General features: G+C 58.6%; 1 pseudogene; it reads right to left on the bottom strand.

Annotated features, from left to right (window-relative positions):
• Nucleotides 1–327: 327 nt before the first annotated feature.
• LOC143640632 (transcription factor AP-2 gamma pseudogene) lies at nt 328–4,815 on the bottom strand (annotated as a pseudogene).
• Nucleotides 4,816–21,079: the final 16,264 nt, after the last annotated feature.

Raw genomic sequence — 21,079 nt, 5'->3', positions numbered from 1 at the left:
GAAGGTTCTAAAACTCTGTAGCACAACTTTCAGAGGAAGGAGAGATGTGGTGCCAAAAAATAAATGCTGAACCAGTAAAAACAAAACAAAAACCAGTACTTGTCACCTTGGGATCATGTGTCCAAGGAAAGACACTGCAGTGCTAGAGAAGCTGCAGGGATCCTGGAGGACAGGTAAAGATCCTGCATGCCTCAAGTGACAGAGGACTTTGGATCCTTTGGGTAAGAGAGGTTGGAAACTCCTCCCCCAGAAAGAGTGCCTCCAGTCTGTTCCAGTGGAGATGGATTCCTCTGTCCTTTCCCTTCCCACCATGTGCTCACCCCCATTTTACTTCCTGTGCTTCTCCATTTTCTCCAGGGTCTTATTAGAATCTGCTGGATTCTGGTCTTCAGGGTTCATAGAGGATTTGTCTATGACAATCAGGGCTTCTTTGATGTAGTTCTGCACCCCACACACAGGGGGACAGATGGCCTGGCTGCTGAACCTGTGGGTAATCAGGCTAAAATGAGACAAGTGGTTGTGTTTGTAGGTTTCTAAGACCAGGAAGGGCCTGTTGTTGCTGTTGGGTGTTCTGTCTTGATTGGGGAGGTCCGTGAATTCTTTACACACTTGCTGAGCCACCCACAGCATTATTCTTCCTTGTTACCATCTTGGTTTACCTCCCTAGGTGAGGCCTGGTTAAATATTTGGCCACTGGTCTACTAGAAAACTCCAGTTCACAGCCATATTCAAAGTATCAAGCCAAGTGAACAGCATTTTCTTCCACCAAGGATGTCATGAGTGTCACAAGAGCAGTTTTCTGTCTTCCAGCTGGAAGATTCAGCCCAGTCTTGTCCAACTTTTCCCACAACAATCAGCCATTTTTGGACTCTGATTTCCTGAGAACACCTCCCAGCAGCAAGGCATTTAAGCATTCAGAAGGTGACAATCGCCTCTGCACTTCAGCCATAGTCACTTATATGTGGATGTCGAGCTGAAGAGAGACAGTCTTCCCAGAACCGAGCAGAAGACTTCATGGGATCCATCAGGGCTACCACCAGCTCCTTCTGACAGGGGAGACCAAGGGGGTTCTTAGCCATGGAAAATGGGACTTTTGCAGATTACAGTCTGGTCAGGCCCAAGCAGATGTGGGTTGATGTTCTGCACCTCTTCCATCTGGTGATTCATGTCATGGAGCCCCAGGTACTTTGACAGGCCTGTAGCATCCAGGGCATGCCGTGGGGTAACAGTACATCTGAGCAGCTGTAAGCATCCCCAAGAGTGCCCACAGCACCTCCTTCTATCCTAGAGAGTGGGGAAGCAGGCCAGCCAGGCACCCTAGGTGCAAAGGCAAGGCAGCCCCCTTCTGGCTCTGGCGGCCAGGCCAGGACTGTTGCTGGCTGCTGGCGGCCACAGGCTGGTGCAGGGGTCTAATGGCTGCAACATAGGCTTTGCTCAGATGTGAATAGGGATCCACCGACTGAGTGTAAGCCAACTGCTGATAGGGTGGTGGAATGTAGGATGGTGGTTGGTATTCAGGGACTCCAGTGTGGGACAGCAGCCAGGCGGAGATGTGAAGATGCTGCCCTGCAGTTAGATGGAAGATACATGGGTGGGGGCGGGGATGAGTCCTCAAAGCCCTGTGAGAAGATCTGGGCGCTGGGTTCCCAGGGCATTCAGAAGCAACATCTCAGGACATCCGGTCCCAAGCCAGATAAGTCCAAGCCTGAGCTCCAGAGGTAAGTCAGCTTGCAGCAAACACACTGTCGAACGTTTTCACTCATCAGCCCCAAATGTTGGAGTTATAATTTAATTTTAAATAATGACTATATTTTAACACTGATTTGTAAAACTCATGAAAAGTTAATGGTTGGCTCTTGTTAGCTGCTGAAAATTGGTGCTAGCACATGACTCAATGTGGACATATTAGAAGGATTTTATTTAAAATCAGGAAGACGACTCACTGATATCACTGCTTCTGTTATCATTGTACCAAAAGTACTATCAGTAAACAGAAAAAAACGTAAAAATGAAGACCATATAAACTGGAAAGAAGAAAAAGTGCTGGGAGCCATCAGCCAAGTAGGTATGACAATCTCCTTGCCAGCTTACTCCTATGCTGTCTAGTGGAAGAACTTCTGAAAGGTGACCTTGCTCAAGGACCAGGGCAGGATCGGTGTTTAGGGTGTTCCCCTTTTAGAATAGGGCGGTTTAGCATAATAGGAGATTAGGGTGTTCCCCCTTTAGAATAGGGCGTAACCTGCTGCTGAGTTCCTCTTGAGTTCTTAGGGTCAGACAGTATATTTTGGGAGACAGAAGCCCATGTGGAGTGGATTTGGGCAGAGAACGTGGATTCCCCCAGAACGTGTTTGTAGACGGCCGGTGTGAGTTCGGGAATAAAGAATTGCTGTTTGAATCTACAAGCTGTGTGGAGACTCGTGATTTGTGCCCAGCCAGAGACTGCGGCACAGAAGGTCTCAGTGGCAGAGCCCTGCCTTTCCTCATGGAGCTTAGAGCCCCTGAGAGGCCACATGAGAATGGAGCTTGGTCATGGAGGTAGCAGGTGGCTTCTCGTGTTTGGTGACAGTGTATTTTGATGGCGTGGCTCTTGGTAGCCATCTGAGATCTCGCATGAAGGAGGCTGGGTTTCAGGCGTTTTTTGAAGAGGGGCTACTCCTGGGCTCCTGTGGCCCCTGCCCAACCTGGAGAAGCAGTGGCCCTTGAGGCTGGCTCTCAGCTGGGGCCTGTCATCACCCTAGAGCTGCTGATACAAAGCAGCTGGGCTGGGGTGGCACGTCTCAGATGAGCTCCCCAGTGCTGTTCGTGCAGTTGGCTTGTCCCTGTCCCGTCCCCCTCGGCTCACCCCATCTTCCCTCAGGCCTTGGAGCCTTGACCTTGGACAAGGCCAGCCTCTCTTTGCTCTGGCACAGCCCAGCGTCCTTCCACACTCTGTTCTTTCTCTGTTGTCCCTGAGGCTGGGGACTGAACCCAGGGGCTCTGTACCAGGGAGCTGAGCTACATCCCCTACCCTTTGTATTTTAGGGTCTCTCTCCAAGTTGTTTGGGGCCTCACTAAGTTGCTGTGGCTGGCCTTGAACTTGCCTGCCTCAGCCCCCGCATCACTGGAATCACAGGCATGTGCCACTGTGCACGTCTGTCTTGCTCTTGACCCAGAACTGCCCCAGGATCACCCAGTTAGTGCTGGACAGAGCCAGGCAAGGAGACTGCCTTCCAGTGCCAGGGCCCCTCCACCAGAGCCTCAGTCTCTCTGGAACATGGCCCTGACTCCTATTCAGTGATGCTGTTTCACTCTTACCCCTGGGATTTCTCATCTAGAAAATGAGAGGGTCATGCTTCCCTGGCAAGGACCCTGGGAAAGGCTATTGAGGGAAGCCGAACACTGTTCTCTGTGCCTCTCTGTCACTTTCCCAGAAACCAGGCTGTTTTCAGCCTCCAAGAGGCAAAGATGAGAAGGAACATGGCTGAAGGTGGCCAGGTGGCCCTGCTCAGGGCTCTCCCTGGCATGAGCAGTGGGTGAAGGAGTTCTGAGCCTCAGAGGGGCTCTTCCCAGGAGAGGGCAAGCAGGACCTGGGCAGGGACTGCCTCCTCAACGGGGCTTTTGGCAGCCCTGTGCACATCTGGCCAGGGCTGTGTGCATAGTCCACGTCCTCTGCCACCAGACGGGCACGGTTCTCAGCCCATGGTGAAAGCTCTTGCTGCCATTTGCTCTGTGACTGGATGAGTCAAGGCAGGCACTTGTGGGTCACATACATGAGAGAGCATCCTCCTGGGCAAAGGTCTGGATGGCCTGCCCCCTAGTGTGACCCCACCTGCACCACAGCGCGTGGCCTGCTGAGATGATGCACAGAGGATGGGGACCTAATTCTTTGGGAGAACCCCAGGCTCAGCTCCATGACAAAGGAAGTCCATGTGCATCTGAGAGCCGGGCAGTCCCGGGTGCCATGGCCACAACAGTGGAGGAGCCCTGCCATCAGCAAGGTCCATTCTACTGGCAGAAGGAGGGGGAAATTCACTCAGGCAGCCGTCACACATGACAGGGTGGCTGGCAGGATGGAGGCAGCATGAAGTAGGGTGGTCTGGGAAGACTTCTATGGAGGCAGTGTAAGTGTCAAAGAGCTGTCCCTGGGGTGCCCCTGAAAGGAGGCCCTGGTCACGGACAGAGCATTTGAAGGGCCTTGAGGAGGAGGATCACCGTAGTCCTCACAGTGAGGAGGGGAGGGAACAAGGTGGCAGAGAAGAAGGCAGGGCACCTCAGGCACCGCCACATCCCAAGAGACAAGTTCAGAGATCACCATGGGCGCAGAGGTCCTGGGAGCTGGACAGCCTGAGTGGTGACTGACCCAAGTGCAGGAAGCCTGGGCAGTTCATCCCTTGGAGCCCACGGTGGGGGGTGGGGGTGTGGGCGGCAGAAGACACCTGCTGGGGTAAAGGGGTGGGTTTGCTTCCAGGTGTCCTGTTGGCCTGTCTCCCTGCCTGCCCCAACCAGGCCTCAAGCCGCATAGGGGCTCCGTAAGGAAAGGGGGCCCAGAGACAGGATGCTGCCCAAGGGCCAGCTTACCGCTGGAATCCTCCACTGTAGACACTGGCAGTTGGATTGGGGGAACCTGGTTCCTCGTGTGTGTCTGGCCAGCAGCTCTCCCCCAGGCGCAGAGTCCCTGGGGATCAGTCTAGGAACTGACCTCCATCAACTTCTGCAGGATCCTGCCTCCCAGGGCAAAGGCTACCGTTTGAGCGGCCTCTGTGAACCCAGGGAACAGGCGCACGGACCTGGGGACAGCCACTCACCTTGGGTCCAGCTCTGCTCACTGCTGCCCATTGTCCTCAGGTGAGTCTGCAACCCTGAGATCAGTGGAAGCTCCTGAGTAACGTGGCTTCCTTCTGCCTTAGTTCTCTCCACCAGGAAATTGGCATGGCACCACACTCAGGAGGGTCCAGTGCATGGCCACTGGGAACTGGCCCACACAGGGCTCAGGGGACAAGCCGGGCAGCCTGCTTGGTCGCATGTGCCTCTGATGTGCCAGGAGATGGCAGTGGCATATTTAAAGGGCTTTTAATGACCGGAAGTCTGGCTGGGGTTTCTCCCTGTGACTTGTTCCTCACCCTACCTCCCTGCCCTGCCTTGGATGGCCCCAGACTTGTTCCACAGCAGTGCCTTGTGCAGGTGGGGAACAGGCACCCACATACCACGTGGCTCACACTGAGCTGGCTCTGGTTCTGCCAGCAGGTCCAGCGGGAGATCAGGACGCCTGTCCTGAGGCAGGGTCCAGGCTCCTTGGGATGTGCCCCTGCTCGGTGCCACATGCACACGAGGAGAGGCTGTCAGGGCTGGCGCCTCCCCACTAGTCCTTCAGCAGCTGCAGAGCAGGGGAAGATGGCACAGAGGTTCTTGTGGGTCACACCCCCTCCTCCTGGTGCCTCCTTCCTAGCCCCCCCTTCCCTGGAGAAGGGCACAGGTGATTTTGCCCTCTTCACTGGTACCTGGTCTTCAGGGTGGGTTAGGGCTGCAGCTTGCAGAGGTGGAACTCACACCACTGTGGCATGGCACATGCGCCTGTGTGGGCCTCACGCCTGTGTGCAAACATGCTGTGCACACCGGCTTTTTACCAGGCCCGGCCCCTCCCACCCCACACACCCCACAAGAATTAGGAACGTGGCAACAAACTCCAGTTGTCGCAGACCCACAAACCGTCACTAATCATGCGTGCCCGGCATGGCGGAGAGGGTAGTGCGTGCATTGGGGAGTAATTGGTGAACCCGAGGTGAATGAAATAATTGGAAAAGTGAGGTGCGAGTTTGTTACCAAAGTGCCAGCACGGGGGAGGGCTGGGGGAGGTAGGCCGTGTTTAAAGGCCCGGCCTGTCCTCTTCATCCACAGCTACAGATACAGTAATTGCTATTTTGTGGTTGCTATTACCTACACAGTGGGGAGCAGGCTGGCTGGGGAGGAGGCCTGGTGTCCTTCCAAGCCCCTCCCCTTGGGACCTGGTCCTGCCCAGCCAGTCCCCAGTGGTAGCCTTCACCCTGGGAGGCAGGTTCCTGCAGAATTTCCTTCTAAAGTTCCTTCCAAGGACTTGAGACCTGGCATCAGGCCAGAGCTTAAGAATCGCCTGTGTTCATGTCCCGCTTCTCTCCCCAGAGCTAATGGCGCCTCATCTATTTTCTCCCCGACCTTTCTTATCTCTTTTTAATTCTCTTTCGATATCTCCATGATCATTATCGTTGGCCTTACGAGATCCAACACGGTCACACGAGTGCCCAGGGCCATCCGCTGTCCCTGCTTTGTTCCAGGACAGGAGCAGTCCTGGGCCACGGGTCCCAGGTCCTGAGGACTTGGCCAATAGCCTTCTCTCTGGCCCTTGATTTTTTCAGCTGTAAACCAATAGATGGTGTCACTCTTATCCTCAGTTCCCTTACCCCTGAAGATGGTATGTTTCAAAGACCAGCCCTGGCAGGCACTCCTAGATGGCTGGCACCGTGGCAGCAATGATGGCATGCTGAAGCCTCAGTACATTTGATGCTGAAGCCAGACATTTCTGGAAGTGTCCGAAGATGTCCAAAAGTTCCTTCTAAGATCTAACTCCAATCCTCCAGCTCCATCTTACCCCACTCCCTCTCGTCCTGTTAGTAGAAGAAAGAACCTGCTCACCAGAGCCGTTTCCCTGAAGCTGCCAGGGTTTTCGAACACAGCTTCCATTGGCCTGCAGAGGTCCGTCTGGAAGCCCTGGGCCAGGGCTCCCTGAGACCCCCAGCTGGGTTCTGTGGTGGACCCAGAGTGTCCCTCTGTCACAGTTCCCCTTGCTGAGCTCTGCAGCGCCTCTTCCACTGGCCACAGAAGCCCAGCTCTGCCAGCCTGTCCTCTCCACCTCCTCATCGTCTCTAGACCCACGGCTGCTTACCATGTACAGAGCATCCAGCTGCCCCTGGGCTGCAGGGGGTGGGTGACCTCAGCGGGCTCCCTCTTCTGCCCTCCCTTCTCCTTCTCTCTCTCTCTCTCTCTCTCTCTCTCTCTCTCTCACATGCACACACACACACACACTCTCTCTCTCTCTCACAGGCTGGCTCTTCACAAAAAAGGGCTGAGAGACCTGGGCAGAAGTTGAGGACGCACAGGGGAGAAGGCTGTGGGCCCTGCGGGCACAAGTCAGGGTTGGCGCCGGAGGACAGAAAGCTCAGGCTGTTCCCTCTCTTGCCCCCTGGTGTTGGGCAATCACTGAACTGTGGTGGGCTGCATGGGGCTTTCCTGGCCCCCTCGTGGGCCTCTTGCTCATGTCAACCTGGCCAGGCTGGCTCCTGACAGTGGCTGGCAGGGTGGCCACACTGTCTTGCCCAGAGGCCAGGCCTGGACACTCGTTCTCCAGCTCTGTCACATGGGGACGGGCTGCTGATGAGCATGTCTGTGCATGCCCCATGTCCCCTGCCTGGGAGGGGAGGCTGCTGTCACCTGTTGGTTGGCTCAGGTTGTCTCCAGGTGTCCTGGTGGAGCTTGCTGCAGATACAGGTGACAAGACCACTGTGGTTCCCACCACACAGGGCTTACCTCCAGCCCTGGGGAGGCTGGGGGCAGACAGACACCCACCCCACAGTGAGCCCTGGCTTTACAGGTGGCATCCAGCCATGCCTCAGGGACATCACAAAGGGCTGCTGTGAGCCAGTGGGGACCAGGGCTGGGTCGGGGGAACGGGCCCTCCATACTGCTGGACCACCAGTGCTGGACCTGCAGGCTCACCCACAGCCCTGGTCCTTGTGGCCACCACACATGTCATCCCTGGGGTCCCCATGCCTCTCTGAAGAACTGGAGCCAGAGGGTCAGGTATCTGAAGGGGCCCAGCAGAGAGCTCGTCACCAGCCCCAGCAGAGGCAGGGACCTGAGAGGTGACCTGGCTATCATGGGACGTGATGGCTTTAGGTGGCAGGATAAAGCAGGTTTTGGGAACTGTACTGCTTGCTCTCTAGACTCACCTTCTTGTCCCACCTTCCTGGCCTGTGTCCCCAGCCCCAGCCCCCTCCAGAGGGATCAGGAACAACCTTGCAGCGGGAAGACGAATGGGCTTCATTCTGGCTCCTCCTGTTCCTAGGAGGCTGGCATCCTGACCAGAGCTGTTCCTCATCTGTGCAGAGGAGGTGCCAGGAGGGGTCGAGCTCTGGGGAGCTGCGAGGAGACGTGTGGATTCATTTTGAGGCTTCATAAGGCAGTGTTTGCATGCTGTCCTGCCGGCAGAAATCAGACTGGCAGATGCCTGGTCATGCTGGCGGCCGCGAGTTAACACCTCAGGTTCGGCTTATGTTGTTTGAGGAGGGCTGACGGCCTTCCCCGTTTTGGCCCCTGGTCGATCTTTGGCCCTGAAGCATCTTGGACTGTCGGGGGCATGTGGGCGCCGCGGGCCATGAGTGTGTATAGATTTTCAAATATGCCAGCCCTCTCTGCAGAGCCGCGCATTAAATATTTATCAGCAGCAATTTGTGCTTCTGTAGTTGATAAATGGATACTTGGAGAGGGCTGGGGGTGGGCAGGCAAGGAGAGGGCCAGGAAGGCCCGAGGAAGCTTGGTCCTTTTGTCCTGCATCTCTAGGGGGAGCAGGCCACAGGGTTGGCATGTCACCTGTGTGATCCCTGCAGCAGGAGGGCCATTTTCTTGGCATAGCGCTGCCTGCGTTGGCTCACAGATATCAAAGGACAGATCAGGGAAGGGGACGTGATGTGGAGGAAGGAGCTTTGTGTCGATCCAGTGCCAGCCCTCAAGGCGCCTCGTAGGTGCCAGTCCTGGGAGCTGCTGCTTCTGCTCGCCTGCTCAGCCTGGAGCTCCCATGCAGCCAGCTGGACCTGGACTTGGACCTGGCCCCACACCCAGAACCCGGGGCCTCTCTGGCCTGGCTACATGAGCACAAGCCTGGGTCCCCCAGAACTGGCTTCCCCTCCAGGAAGGAGAGGACAGGTTCCCCAGCCAGCAGCTTCTTGGATTGGAGCTGAAAATGACCTCCCCGTGTGAGCCACCAGGGCCTGACGGGTGTGCCACGTGTGCCTGGGGGCACGTGTGACCGTCCTCCAGCAACCCACCCCCTATGCAGATCCCTGTGCTAAGACCCCATCTGCTTCTGTTCACAGCACCTTCAGAGAGCTGAAGATGGTCCGCTTGCCCAAGAAGATGACCTGGACAGGCACGCACAGGGGCTTCAGCTTCGTGGACTTCCTCACAAAGCAGGATGCCAAGGTGAGACCCTGGGGAAGCTCGAGGCCTGTTCAGTGCAGCGTGCACCACCCCCGAGCTTGTGTCCCTTTTCCTGACCGTGCTAATTCATGCTGCACCTCGGGAGGGAACGCTGCTGGGTTTGTGCCTGTGACATGGGAAAGGGCTGCTCCCTTGCACCCATGCAGGAGCCCAGATTGCAGGTTTCTCAGGCCTTCACACAACAGAGAGGGCTCTGCCATTCAGCTATCCCCAAGGCAGGCAGTGTGCTATGTGGAAAGGCACTCAGAGAGGAGAGCAGAAGGTGCCAGGGGCAGCCCGTGGGGACACGTCTCCCTGGTTATCTTTGCACCCTGGCCAGGCTGTGGTTGGTATGGTTGTGCATGGGAGGCAGCCTTGGTGGCCCCATGTGCATGCTGTTTGCATCCCTGCGGCTGTCCCGCCAGGCTTGGTTGGCTGGTTGGAGGTTTGTGGTGCTGAGGACTCGATCCAGGGCTTCACACGGGCCAGCAGGGCTCTGTCCCTGAGCCCAGCCCTGGCCTTCTGAAATGGAGCCTCTGCTCCAAATTTGAGTACAAAATGTTGGCCCTGCTGTGGGTGCTGGGTTCTCACCTGCCACCAGCAGGCTTCCCTGCTGTGTCCTTGGTCACTGCTGCACCCTCAACCCTGAGCTCCATAAGAAAGGTCCTGTGGGGCCATGGTCATGGACTTCCCTCTGGGAGCTCTGGCCTCGGCCCCCTCGAGGGTGAAGAGAAACCCAAGGAGGCTGTGCTGGTGGCCCTGCATCTTCTGCCCTGGCGGGGATTCCTTTGGGAAAGCAGAAGCTTCTTGAATACACTGTGGCATAAGAGGGTCCCAGTGAGGGGGTCAGCTGGCACGGAGCCCAAGGTGCAGCTCTGGGTCACTGCTCAGGCCCTGGGGACACCCCGGAGGGCCCTGCCAGACTTTGTCCCCAAGCCTTGCACCAGGTGCCTGGGCTGTGGCCACGTGGCCACTTTCATCTGGACACCTCTCTCCTGGGCTGGCAGCCTTTCCTTGCCTCCCTTCAAGGTTGGAGGTGCAGCCCCTGCAGGCAGCAGGCCCAGGGCAGCATGGGAGGCAGCAGAGGGCAGCTGTGCAGCCTGGAAGGCTCACCAATGGCAGGGCCCACCTTTCTGGGCACAGCAGATGGTGCGCTGGCCCAGGCCCGGCACACGATAAGCTCTGCATGTGACTTGGCCATTCCCTCCTCGCCGCCACAGTGCCTGTCCCCACAGGCCACTGTCTTTGGTCCTTGGTGTACACACAGCGGGGGGCTGGGTAGAGAAGGCTGTGGGTGGGTTTCCTCTGTCGGTACCTGTGCTGGGCATAGGTGTGGCTACACTGTCTGCTCGTACTGGGCTAGTGGGCCTAGGAAACACCTCAGCAGGGCACACCAGCAGGCCGTGGTCAGCACGGGAGTTTGGCACACAAACCGCGAGGCCAGACTGCCAGTCAGCATCCCAGTGTCATGTTGCCTGTCCTGTGACCATGGGCCACTGGACCCCTTTGCACCTCCTTCCCCTGTGGCGTGGTGGCAGTTCCTTGCAGAGTGGCCTGTGGCCTGGGTGCCAGGTGTTCTGGGAACAGGCCAGCTCGACCTCCTGTTGGTCGTGAGGGTGACACAGGGGTGGCTACAGTGGGGTGACCCAAGGAGAGGTGTGGGGAAGGGCAGGGAGCAAAACACCCCCTTCCAACCCCAGAGCTGGGGTCACCGTGACACAACACTCAGGTCTGGAGGTGGCGGCTGCTCACCACCATCCCTTTCCTAGCTCCATTTCTGGCTCCTGGAAGAAGGAGGGAGACCCCGGCCCTCAGGATTGGCTCGTCCCACCCTCTCCTCTGCTGGGCAGCTGCTTCTGACCCCTAAGGGCCTGTAGCCCTTCCCTCCCTGCTCCAGGCACAGGCCCTCGCTATCCCCCCACCTAACGAGCCACTTCCAGAAACTGCTAGCCACAGCTCTTCAGAGATGGCCGCTCCATCTGCCTGCCACACAGGGAAAACCGCCTAGCTCCTCTGTCCTTCCAGCCTGTCTGCAGCCCGGGCGGATACCCAACCCTGACTCAGGGACTGCATTCTGCAGTGGGTGAGTGACTCCTGCTGTGGGTGCTCTGAATACCAGGCCAGCTCCCGGGCATGGGCTTGAGGAAGGGGAGCGGCTCTGGGGCCTTGGCGTCATGTTTTGATCCTCACAGGACTCTGGGGGTGGGGCAGGAGGCCTCTGCAGCTGGAGACACAGAGGCCTCGAGGCCGGTGTCCTGCTCACAGTCCCACAGCCAGGGCTCGCCAGCTGGGCACAGTGGTCCTTCCACCTCATCTGTGGGGTCCCCTAACCCAGGGCCGTCTCTGTGTCACCTCTTAGGGACACCTTGGCAGAGGCCAGAGGCTGTCCCTTGTAGTATCTTTGGGAACAGCCTCTCCAGCCCCCAGAGAAAGGGTGGCATTCCTCATGCCTCCCTGCAGAGGCTCAACCTCCCTGCATCCCACTGGTCAAGTCTGAGGCGGGCCCAGGAGCCAGCCCACATGTACTGGGGCTCCCCAGCCAGGTCCTCATTGGCTGAGTGGCCACCAATGGCCACTGGGATTCTCTTAGAAGCCCCCGTCCCCCAGGCGGTCATGGAGGAAGGAAGAAAGGGCCACGGGGAGGGTGGCCTGGGGAAGATTGAACTGCTCGCGGTTCCTTCTCCTCCCCGTCCTCACCTTTGTACTTCTGCGGCTGCAGCTGTTTTTATTTGCCGCCACCGCTATTGTTTTAAAAGGTTTATTTTCACATGGAATTTTATCCAATGAGCAGAGTGATGTGTCGGCTTAAATAAACACGTGGGAGAGCCAAGCGCCATGTCAGCAGGCGCTGGCAGCCACCTGCTCTTGCTGTGGAAGACAGCACAGCCGACTGTGGGGTCCTCCAGCTGGCGGCTCCCACGCTCTCACGGCCCTCCAGTCAAGGGTGGGCACTGAGCGAGCCACAGGGCACAGGCCCCATGCCTGCTCCCATCCGAGGGAGCTTGGAGCAGGCTTCTCCCAGCCCCGGTCACCTTACAGAGTCCACTGCGGTGGGCAGCCAGGGCCAGGTGGAGCTGCGAGGGTCCCCCAACCCTCCTCCTTGCTGGGAGCCTGTCCCCGCCAAATCCACTTGGGAACTGTCATGGTCTGGCACGTGCTAGGGCACACTTTCTTGATTGAGTGTGAGGGGGAGGCCCAGGTCTTTGGGACGCAGCAGGGTCCCAGGGGCATTGCCTGGGGAAGGGAGGGGGCAAGGCGCACTGTCCTGACGCCCCCTCCCCCAGCAGGGCTACACAGGGGTCAACGTGGCGGTCAGCATGGCAGTCAGCAGAGCTGCCTCTTCCTTGTTGGGTGTGTGCAGGGGACTTACCCCCACCAGAGGAAACTGCCCTGGGGGCCACTGAGGGTGACAGGGAACACGCCTGGAAGCTCTGCCCACAGCCACAGCCCGTGGCATGAAAGAGTGGGGGCAGCAGAGTGTCCCTCCGGCCTCTGGGTTGGTGCTGCAGCTGGACATTCTCCATGCCCTCCAGGGTGTTGGCCGGGGGCAGGCCCAGTAGTCACGCTGTCCTGAGCGTGGTACGTACACACACACACTTGGGCACGCGGTGCTCCACCATGGGGTTCTGCTGTCATCACAGCCCAGAGGGACAAGAAAAGGAGGCTGGATCCTGAGATTACCTGCAGGGCAGGGACTTGGGCTCAGCCAACACAGGTGTGAACTGAGTGTCTAGAACCAGGATAAGCCACTGCCACACAGGCACAGTTCAGCCGCTTCCCTGCCAGACTCCCAGCAGCCTGAGGCTTGTCCTGTCCTTGGAGGTCAGAGCAAGGAGTCAGGTGCAATGTCCTCCTTTCAGATTCAGAGGCGATTAGTTACCATGGGCAGGTCCAGGCGCCAGCTGAGCTGGAGGACCTCTCCTCCTCCATGGCATTCAAATCCTTTGCTTCCAGTGCTGGTGAAAGATTCTGGGAGCCTGGCCCTCGCCAGGCACTGGGCCAGGGCTGGAGGAGCAGCCGTTGTCTTACCTTATCTTCTGGTGGCCTAAGAAGTCAGAGCTTTCCACTGTGCAGTTGAGAAAGTGAAGAGGGAAGTTTCTCAACAGTCAGGAGCCAGAGAGCAGCGGGGCTGGGCCCTGTGCCCTGCTGGAGCCCGGAGAATCACTGGGCCCAAGCCCTCCTCCTCAGTGGCCATTCTGCTGTCCCAGGCATGCTGTGAACTCCTGAGGTGGAGGTGGCACCCAGGTGCCCATCTCTGGTAGAGCACGTGGCTCACAGCAGGTCCCTGGGGGAGGGTCCCTGGGGATGAGTCGGGCTGCTTGAGCTGGGAAGCGGGTGGGCGTGGGGGTGGGAGAGAAATGTTTTGGGAGCCACCAGCTGGGGATGGGCCTGTGGGTATCTGTCTCAGAAGCACACTCTGCCACATGGTGTCATTTCTCAGAAGGACGCAGAGTCACTCTTTGTTGTGCACAGACCCCATGAACCGGGGGACATTTTTGCCCAGTTGGCACTCTCCCTCCACGCAGGCTAGGAGTGGTTGGCAGGGGTTGCAGGGTTGCCAAGAGGTGGCTCTCAGGACCTGGCATGTGGGACATGGGGAATGGGTCTGTCCTGGAGCACCCACCGTACCCACGGCGGGGAAAACATCAGAACATCCCCAAGAAGTTGGTGGCCCTGGGCTGATCCTTAGCCAGCTCAGGGGCACTGCTGGCTGGTTGGCATGGCTTGTGTTCCCTCGGTCTCTGCCAGGACAGCTCCCCAGGGAGCCAGAGGGGCCTGGAGGGCACCCTGGGCATCACAACAGGATCCATGCCTGGCCCTACCCAGGAACCAGGCAGCCCTCACAGCCTGTAGGACTGAAGTCCTGCCAAGGGTGTGCGGTGGGCTTTTGTTGCTGGGAGGAGGAGGGTGTCCCCAGGGAGGCTGTGGAAATGTCAGGCCTGCAATGCTGGCAGCTTCCAGGTCCTCCTGCTCTTCATGATAGCCTCAGTCCACCTGCACCGCCACAACACATCACCGCTGTCATGGAGTTTGGACAATGTGGTGGGAGACCTGGGTTCCCCAGACCTGTGGGCTGTGCCCTACTCAGAGGAGAGCCATGTCCAGGATTTCTGGGCAGCTGCAGTCAGTGGGCCCAGGGGCTGCCGTTTTCCCAGGGCTCAGGCTGCTGCCTGGGGAGGAGCCCCACCTGCCCTCCAGGAGCTCAGGCACCCAGGGAGTCAAGGTTCAGGGTCAAGGTCAGAGCATGAAAGCACACATATGGCTGCCATTCAAAGGTAGACAGTGTGTTGGCTCACAATGGGCTGAGGGACTCACCAGGATCAGTGGAGAAATGTCACCTCACTTAGCCTAAGGGAGGCTTGGATGAAAAGGTGAGGGCCGAGCAGGGAAGAAGTGCCCACCTCATCTCGCCTCCACCCCGGGCCCTCATCACTTCACCTGAGTAGAAACCCATGTGCATGAGCCCTGCCGTGGGGCCCAGGAGTCACCTCCTATGGGAGTGGCCGGGAATGGCCAGCATCCACCATCAGAAAACTGCAAGAAGGGGCTCCTAGGGACAGGGTGGCCCCCGTGGCCTTCTCTTTGCCAATGACTACAGACTCAGAGCTCCATCCTGGACCTTAGTCTTGACCAGCAAGCCAGCGGGGGCTCAGTTTCTTGATCGTGCATCATGGGTCACTGTCCCTGTCCACAGTTGTGCATGTTGGGTGCAGTACCAGACCAGGGCTGTGTGTCAAGTCAGGATCCCAGGCTCGCTTCCCAGTGCCAACGTGTTCCTGGCCTGACCCCTCTTGGCAGGCTGAAGGGCAGGGCTAGAAGGGAGCCGACAGGAGACATGCAGTGAGGAGATGCCTCCGTCTCTCTGGTTATTTTCTGTGCACAGTGCACCACTTAGGTGGCAGGGACACAGCGCCTTTTCTGCAGGGGTCAAGGCCAGGCCTGGGAGCAGCTGCAGGGAGGAAGCCAGGTGTGTTGGGTGCTGGGTGGGCATCTGCTGTAGCCCATGGGGGAGAAGGGCAGTGCCTTCCGGGGCTGCCAGCAGGTGTGTGCGTGGGGGCAGCTTCCAGGGCTCGAGCCAGGGGTGGAATATGGAGCCACTGAAATCCAAAGAAGGAGGAAGCTGGCCTGCGGGGGCCCGGCCCCTTTGGCCCTCCCTTCCCTGCCCGGAAGGACAGAGTCCTCTCTGAGCTTGGGGCCAAGAGCTCGAAGTTCTTTGCAGCCAGAAAATCTCTAAAATGAGGAGACCATCAGCCCAGGGCGGCAGGCAGCCCAAGGGGTCCTCAATGGGGTCCTCAGTGTGGCTGAGTCACAGGAGCCCCAAGCCCTGCAAGGCACCAAGGCCGCTGGGCACAGACCACTCTGAGCTGCCTCTAGAAAGGTGAGGATGTGGCTGTGGCCCAATGGGCACAGCCTAGGAGGAAGCAGCTGGCAGACCTGACCCATCACAGGGGACCTGCACTTCCCTGCCCTGCCTGGCACCTTCGTGTGCCTCGGTGTCCCCTGGAGCCTGGGCCGTCTTTTTCCTCCACAACCCTGCCCCTGCCCCTGCAAGCTGCCACCCAACACATTCTCATTATGCTTCTTTAATGAAGCAAAGTCACTCTGGATTATCCAAGGCCAGATTTAGCCTGGAATCAGTGTCCTCCCCGCTGCCTGTGACAGTTTGAGGCCACCAGATTCCAGTCACTAAGGCCGTGGGCACCGGGGAACAGAGCCTGACTTCCCATTAACCTGCGGGGATGGAACTGGAGGGTGATTCTGCTATTTTTGGAGAACCACATATCTGCGTGGTAACTGTCACACAGAGCTGTGTGTCAACCTGCCATTGCCCCTGCTCTGTGGTGGGAGTGAAAAGTCCAATGCACAACAAGGAGCGGCCTGCAGCAGGACCCGCAGGACCCTCCCAGTTCTCTGCTGCTGCCTTTCCTTTCCATGGGCAGAAGATGAGGCTCAGAGATGTTAAGCAGTTTGCCCAAGATCACACAGTGAACAGGGATTTGAACCCAGTTACCCAGCCACAGAGCCCATCGCAAGCTGACTGCCACTTGTCTGTGAGTGTGAAAGCCTTTCATAGAGAGGCCATTATTAAGTGTTTGAGGAGTGCAGAGGAGATGAAAGTGGTCAGGGGGAATGTCGGAGAACCAGGAGAGGGGTTTAGGGACATACACCAAGCCTCCAGGCCCAGGAGTGAGAACTGTTTCCCAGGGTAAGGCGCACCCACGGGAGGCCAAAGGAGGCAGAGGGGCTGGGCCAGTGGGGGCCGCCTCCCTGGCCTCCTTGCCTACTTTCAGGTTGAGGCTGAGAATCCAGCAGATGCAGCTGTCGGCCACCCCCACCCGCACATCTCGGATGCGCTCCTCAGGGACACTGGCACCAGGATGGCACCGCCGCCATGCCAGGCTCCCCACCAGCTCCTCTCCCCCATCCAGCCCTGCTCCCCCACCAGGCCATTTCCCTCCCTTGACAGCTGAGAGTATGTGTGTTTAGAGCTGGAATGGGCCATTTCGGCTCTGAGTCCAGATTCATCTTTATATCCACCTGGAAAAAGCACAGAGGCTCTGCTGGCAGCCAGGAAGGTTTTTTAAATTAAAGTTAAAAAAAAAAAAAGGAAGATGCAATTCCCCACACCTGGCCCTCTTCAGAACCCCATATGCCCTCCGTTGGCAACATGTGCTCAGGGCTGTGTCCCGCCCCTCCCATCCCTTCCTCTCCCAGGTGGGCACTGGGTGTCCTGGGTGACTTCCACTCTCAGCCCCTTCACAGAGGTGACCAGATGACCAGGGTGGGGTGAGGTCTGGTGGTGTCACCACTTGCTTCCCGGGGCTGTGGGACAAGTTGCCCTCCCCAGGCAGCTCCAGCAACCTCAGGGCACCCTCTGTGGGTCCCAGAGGCTGTGCATCCACAGTGGAGGTCAGCAGGGCCAGTCCTTGGAGTACCTCCACGACAACCACAGTGCCTGGCGTCCTCGGCTTGTGGTCTTGTCACTCAGCCTGTCTCCATGCAGTGAACCCCTGGTGGCACGGCTTCTGCCAGATGAGCGCCCACCCTCCTCCAGTGTCCCCTCACCCCAGTTGCTTCCTCCTAGTTCAGTCACCTGAGCCCCGGAGTGGCCCCAAAACAGATCGACTGTCCAGACCCCTCCTGGGTGAGAGCCAAGGACTTCCCGGCTGCCTGGTGTGTCTTGGCTTGGGGGAGCAGGAGGCACAGATCCCAATCCTCGCCTAGCCCCAGAGCTGCTATCCAGGACCCAGAGCAGAGCACTGGCTCCTCTCACCCTCCAATCCTGATGGGGATGCCTGGGCCTGGTCCTCTTCAAACCCAACACCTCCCTTAGCTCTGCCGAGAGCAGGCTGAGGTGATGTCAGATAACTGGCCCTGGGACTACCTGCTGTGAGCCCCACCCTTTCCTGAGACTGTTCACAGGTCACCTCTTCTGTCTCCTCTGAGCCCCACACTGGCTCATACTGATGTTCCCATCCAGAGACGGAGATTTGATCGCCCGGATTGTGAAGCTGTGGCTCACTCCTGCAGTCCCAGCAGCTCTGGAGGCTGAGGCAGGAGGATCACAAGTTCACAGCCAGCCTCACAATTTATAGAGGCCCTGAGCAACTTAGTGAGACCTTCATAATGAAAAGTCAGGGCCAGTGCTCAGTGGTGAAGCACCCCTGGGTTCAGTTTCCAGGCCCCAAAAGCAGAACACTACAGGAAGCCTTCCTGACATGGTCCTGCACGTAAAGGCAGGGCATTGGTCTGAGTGTGGAGGTTGGAACAGCAAGGAGGTAGAGGAGGAGCATGTGGAGGCCCCCAGCTGCAGGACCAGGGCTGGACCCAAGCAGCAGAAGAGCAGGGGACTCACAAGGAGTCAGCAGAAACCAAAAGGGCCTTACTCAAGAACAATGTGGGAGATAGGGCCACCGGGGCCAGAAAAGGAGAGTGGTACCAAGTGACACAGGGCTGCAAAGCTGTCATTCGGTGAGCACATGGAGCTGGGCTTCCTATAGCTGACGTGCGGGGGATGGGGAGCCTGCTAATGGGGCACCCTGTGCGTAGAGGGCATAACTCGGGAGCAAGGCCCTGGCCAGGCACCAGGCAGCCCTGCTGGCTGTGATGGCATTTGGGCCCTCACAGCATCCCCGGAAACAACCATTCATGGACAGATGGGCCCCAAGCCCCAACGTCCCCAGGCTATAGGTTCACACACTGCCTTGTCTCTTGTCCCCTTGCAGAGAGCCTTCAATGCCCTGTGTCACAGCACCCACTTGTATGGCCGAAGGTTGGTCTTGGAGTGGGCGGACTCCCAGGTGACCCTGCAGGCCCTGCGGCAGAAGACGGCCAAGCACTTCCACGGTAGGAGGGCATGGGGATGGGCCTTGACTGGGGCTTCCTGGAAGGCAGGAGGGCCTGGGCTCCAAAGGCACCACCAAGGCCCCCCACAGCCCCATGCCGGGCAGCACCCACCTGTCCCTGTGCCAGGCAGCACCCTCCTGTCCCAGTGCCAGGAGGCTGGCCCCTGGAGGCCTCCCTTCCCTCTCGGGTGCCTTCACTTTGGGGCTAGGTGACAGAGGATAGGTGCCAGCTCTCTTCCCCCTTCTGGTCTGTTAGATGGGTCATCTGGCAGGGAGTGCAGACCCTCTTCCTTATGCCTGGTGAGCCAGGCTCCAGGATGGGGCCAGGACAGTCACTCCTGTGGCCGACCATTGTGCTGAGGTGCCTGGCACAGTCCCCCTCCCTCATCAACCTGGGGCACGTGCCTTCCTGTGTCCCTGCCCTGTCATTCAGACCTGTCCTGGAGGTCAGCTAAGGGCCAAGGGGACCTGGAGCCAGGAGCAGTTGTCTGCCGCTGGCCAGGGAGGCTGGGGCTGGAGAGCAGGGACTCTGACAGCCCGCTGGACCCCAGAATGTCCTTGGAACCCAGCAGCAGCTGGAGGCCTCGGGTGAGGCCCACCTGCCAGGCCTGCAGAGGCCGACCCTGCCCACCCCAGGCTGCCCCTGCTCCGCTGCTCCCCAGTGCTGTTTCCCAGACTCGGGCAGGGCCTGACACTGCTGCTCTGTCCCCTGTACCATGGTGTCTTGCCCCTCATTCCCTCTTTATCCTGGATGCCTGTCCTTCCCATCCTTGTTCTCTCTCACCCTGTTGTGGTGGCCTCTGTGGTTCATTGTCCTTGCGAAATCCATGCCACCTGCGTGGGGCTGTTGTGCCCATCTTTGTGGGTTTTGGGTTCCCCTCTGGGTCTCTGCCACAGGCCAGGCCCTCACCTGAGGCTGTGGACATTCTAGCTAGGGTGAATGTGAAACCAGAGTCAGAGGCTGCAGACAACCTCAAGCTCAGTGAGTCTCCAAATCCTGATGTGCAGGAAGAGAACGTGTCCCTATCAACAGGCATTGATAGGCCCAAATGCAAATGTTTATGTAAGGGACTGTCCCTCCTTGCCCCCACTCCTGCCCTGGTGGGAGAGAAGCCCAGTCAGTAAGCTGAGCTCCAGGGGCAGCCCCCTCCCTATTGGGAGACTCTGCTGAAAGAGCCCCTGGGATCATCCCTGGGGGTGGCTTAACAGCAGGGGCCGGTCACAGCCCTGCCATAAACCCTTCAGGATGTGGCCCCTGCCATCTGCAGCCTCTGAGGTGAGTGAGCTCAGCCTCTTTTGCAGATGGGAAAACTGGGATCACCAGCCTGAGAGGTGACTGCACCCCTGGGACCCTCAGTTCCCCACCTGGCTTGGGTCTCAGTCCTGAACTCTCCAGGTGCAGGCCCCTGCCAGGCAGGGTAGGTGCTGTGTAGAGCCTGGTGACAACCCTCCCCTCTGTGTCCCAGAGGCACCCACAGCAGCTGGCCTGTGCAGATGGGGCCACAGGCCTCTGCCCTCCCGGCAGGGCCTTATTCCCTCTTTGCCCTTCCCTGTGGGGATGCTCTGCCACCGCCACCCAGCTCATTGTGTCAAAGTCACACTATTCAGAGCCAGCAGGCTCTGGCAGGCTCTGGGCCAGTGGGATCCGTGCCAAGTTCCCTCCCTGGCCCTGGCTCAGGCTTTGGTCTGAGGTCTTCCAGGAAAGTACTCGGAGCTCAGGGGGAGGCTGCTGAGCAGAGGCTATACAGAGGACTCCCGTGGAGGGAGCAGAAGGCAGGCTTCTTAGCTGTGCCCCAGGTCCTGGCAGTGGGCGAGCACTGACCCTGGGGCTGCAAGCAGTCCTCGGGGACAATGGGTGGCCAGAACAGACAAGTTGGCTCCTCACTGCAGCGCATGCAACCAGCCTGTGGCACCCAAGTCTGCTCTGCCCTGGGGTTCCATTTTTCAGACCACCCAGCCAATGACCTGGGTGACATTGTGGGGACAGAAAACCTGAGGGCCCGGAGCATGCAGCCCCCTGGACCAGCCTCCCTGATCCCCGGGGAGCCCAGGTGAAGGCCGGCACCAGATTGGCAAGCAGTGTGATGCTCGTGGTCACTGCTGGGCAGACTGGCCTGTCAGGCCTGACACGGGCCTGGGGGCTGGCTGTGTGCCATCACAGACATCGGCACTCATGTCCCTGGTATCTCCCATGTGAGGTGGGGAAGCCAAGACACAGAGAGGGCAAGTTACTTGCTCAGGGCCCCCAGCAGCTGATGGCAGTCAGAATTCAAGCCTGGCTTTGAGCCACCTGCTGACTGAGCTTCGGTCGTGGGTCCTCATGCCTGTCCCCTGACCCGGCATGCTCATCTTTGCTGTCTGTGTAATGGGCATATGTGGCCCTCGCTAGGGGCTTGGAGGGGAGAGTGAGGAGGCTCAGCTGCGCTGCTCCCCTCATGGACACTCCCACTTTCCCTGCCTCCCGCCCGGCCAGGCTGACTGTGGGTAGAGGGCCAGACTCGGGAGGCGTCCTGCGGCCTCACCTGGAG

Source organism: Callospermophilus lateralis, unplaced genomic scaffold, assembly GCF_048772815.1.
Source record: "Callospermophilus lateralis isolate mCalLat2 unplaced genomic scaffold, mCalLat2.hap1 Scaffold_378, whole genome shotgun sequence".
In the NCBI taxonomy this organism is placed as follows: Eukaryota; Metazoa; Chordata; class Mammalia; order Rodentia; family Sciuridae; genus Callospermophilus; species Callospermophilus lateralis.
This window is presented reverse-complemented; position numbering and strand designations above follow the sequence as displayed.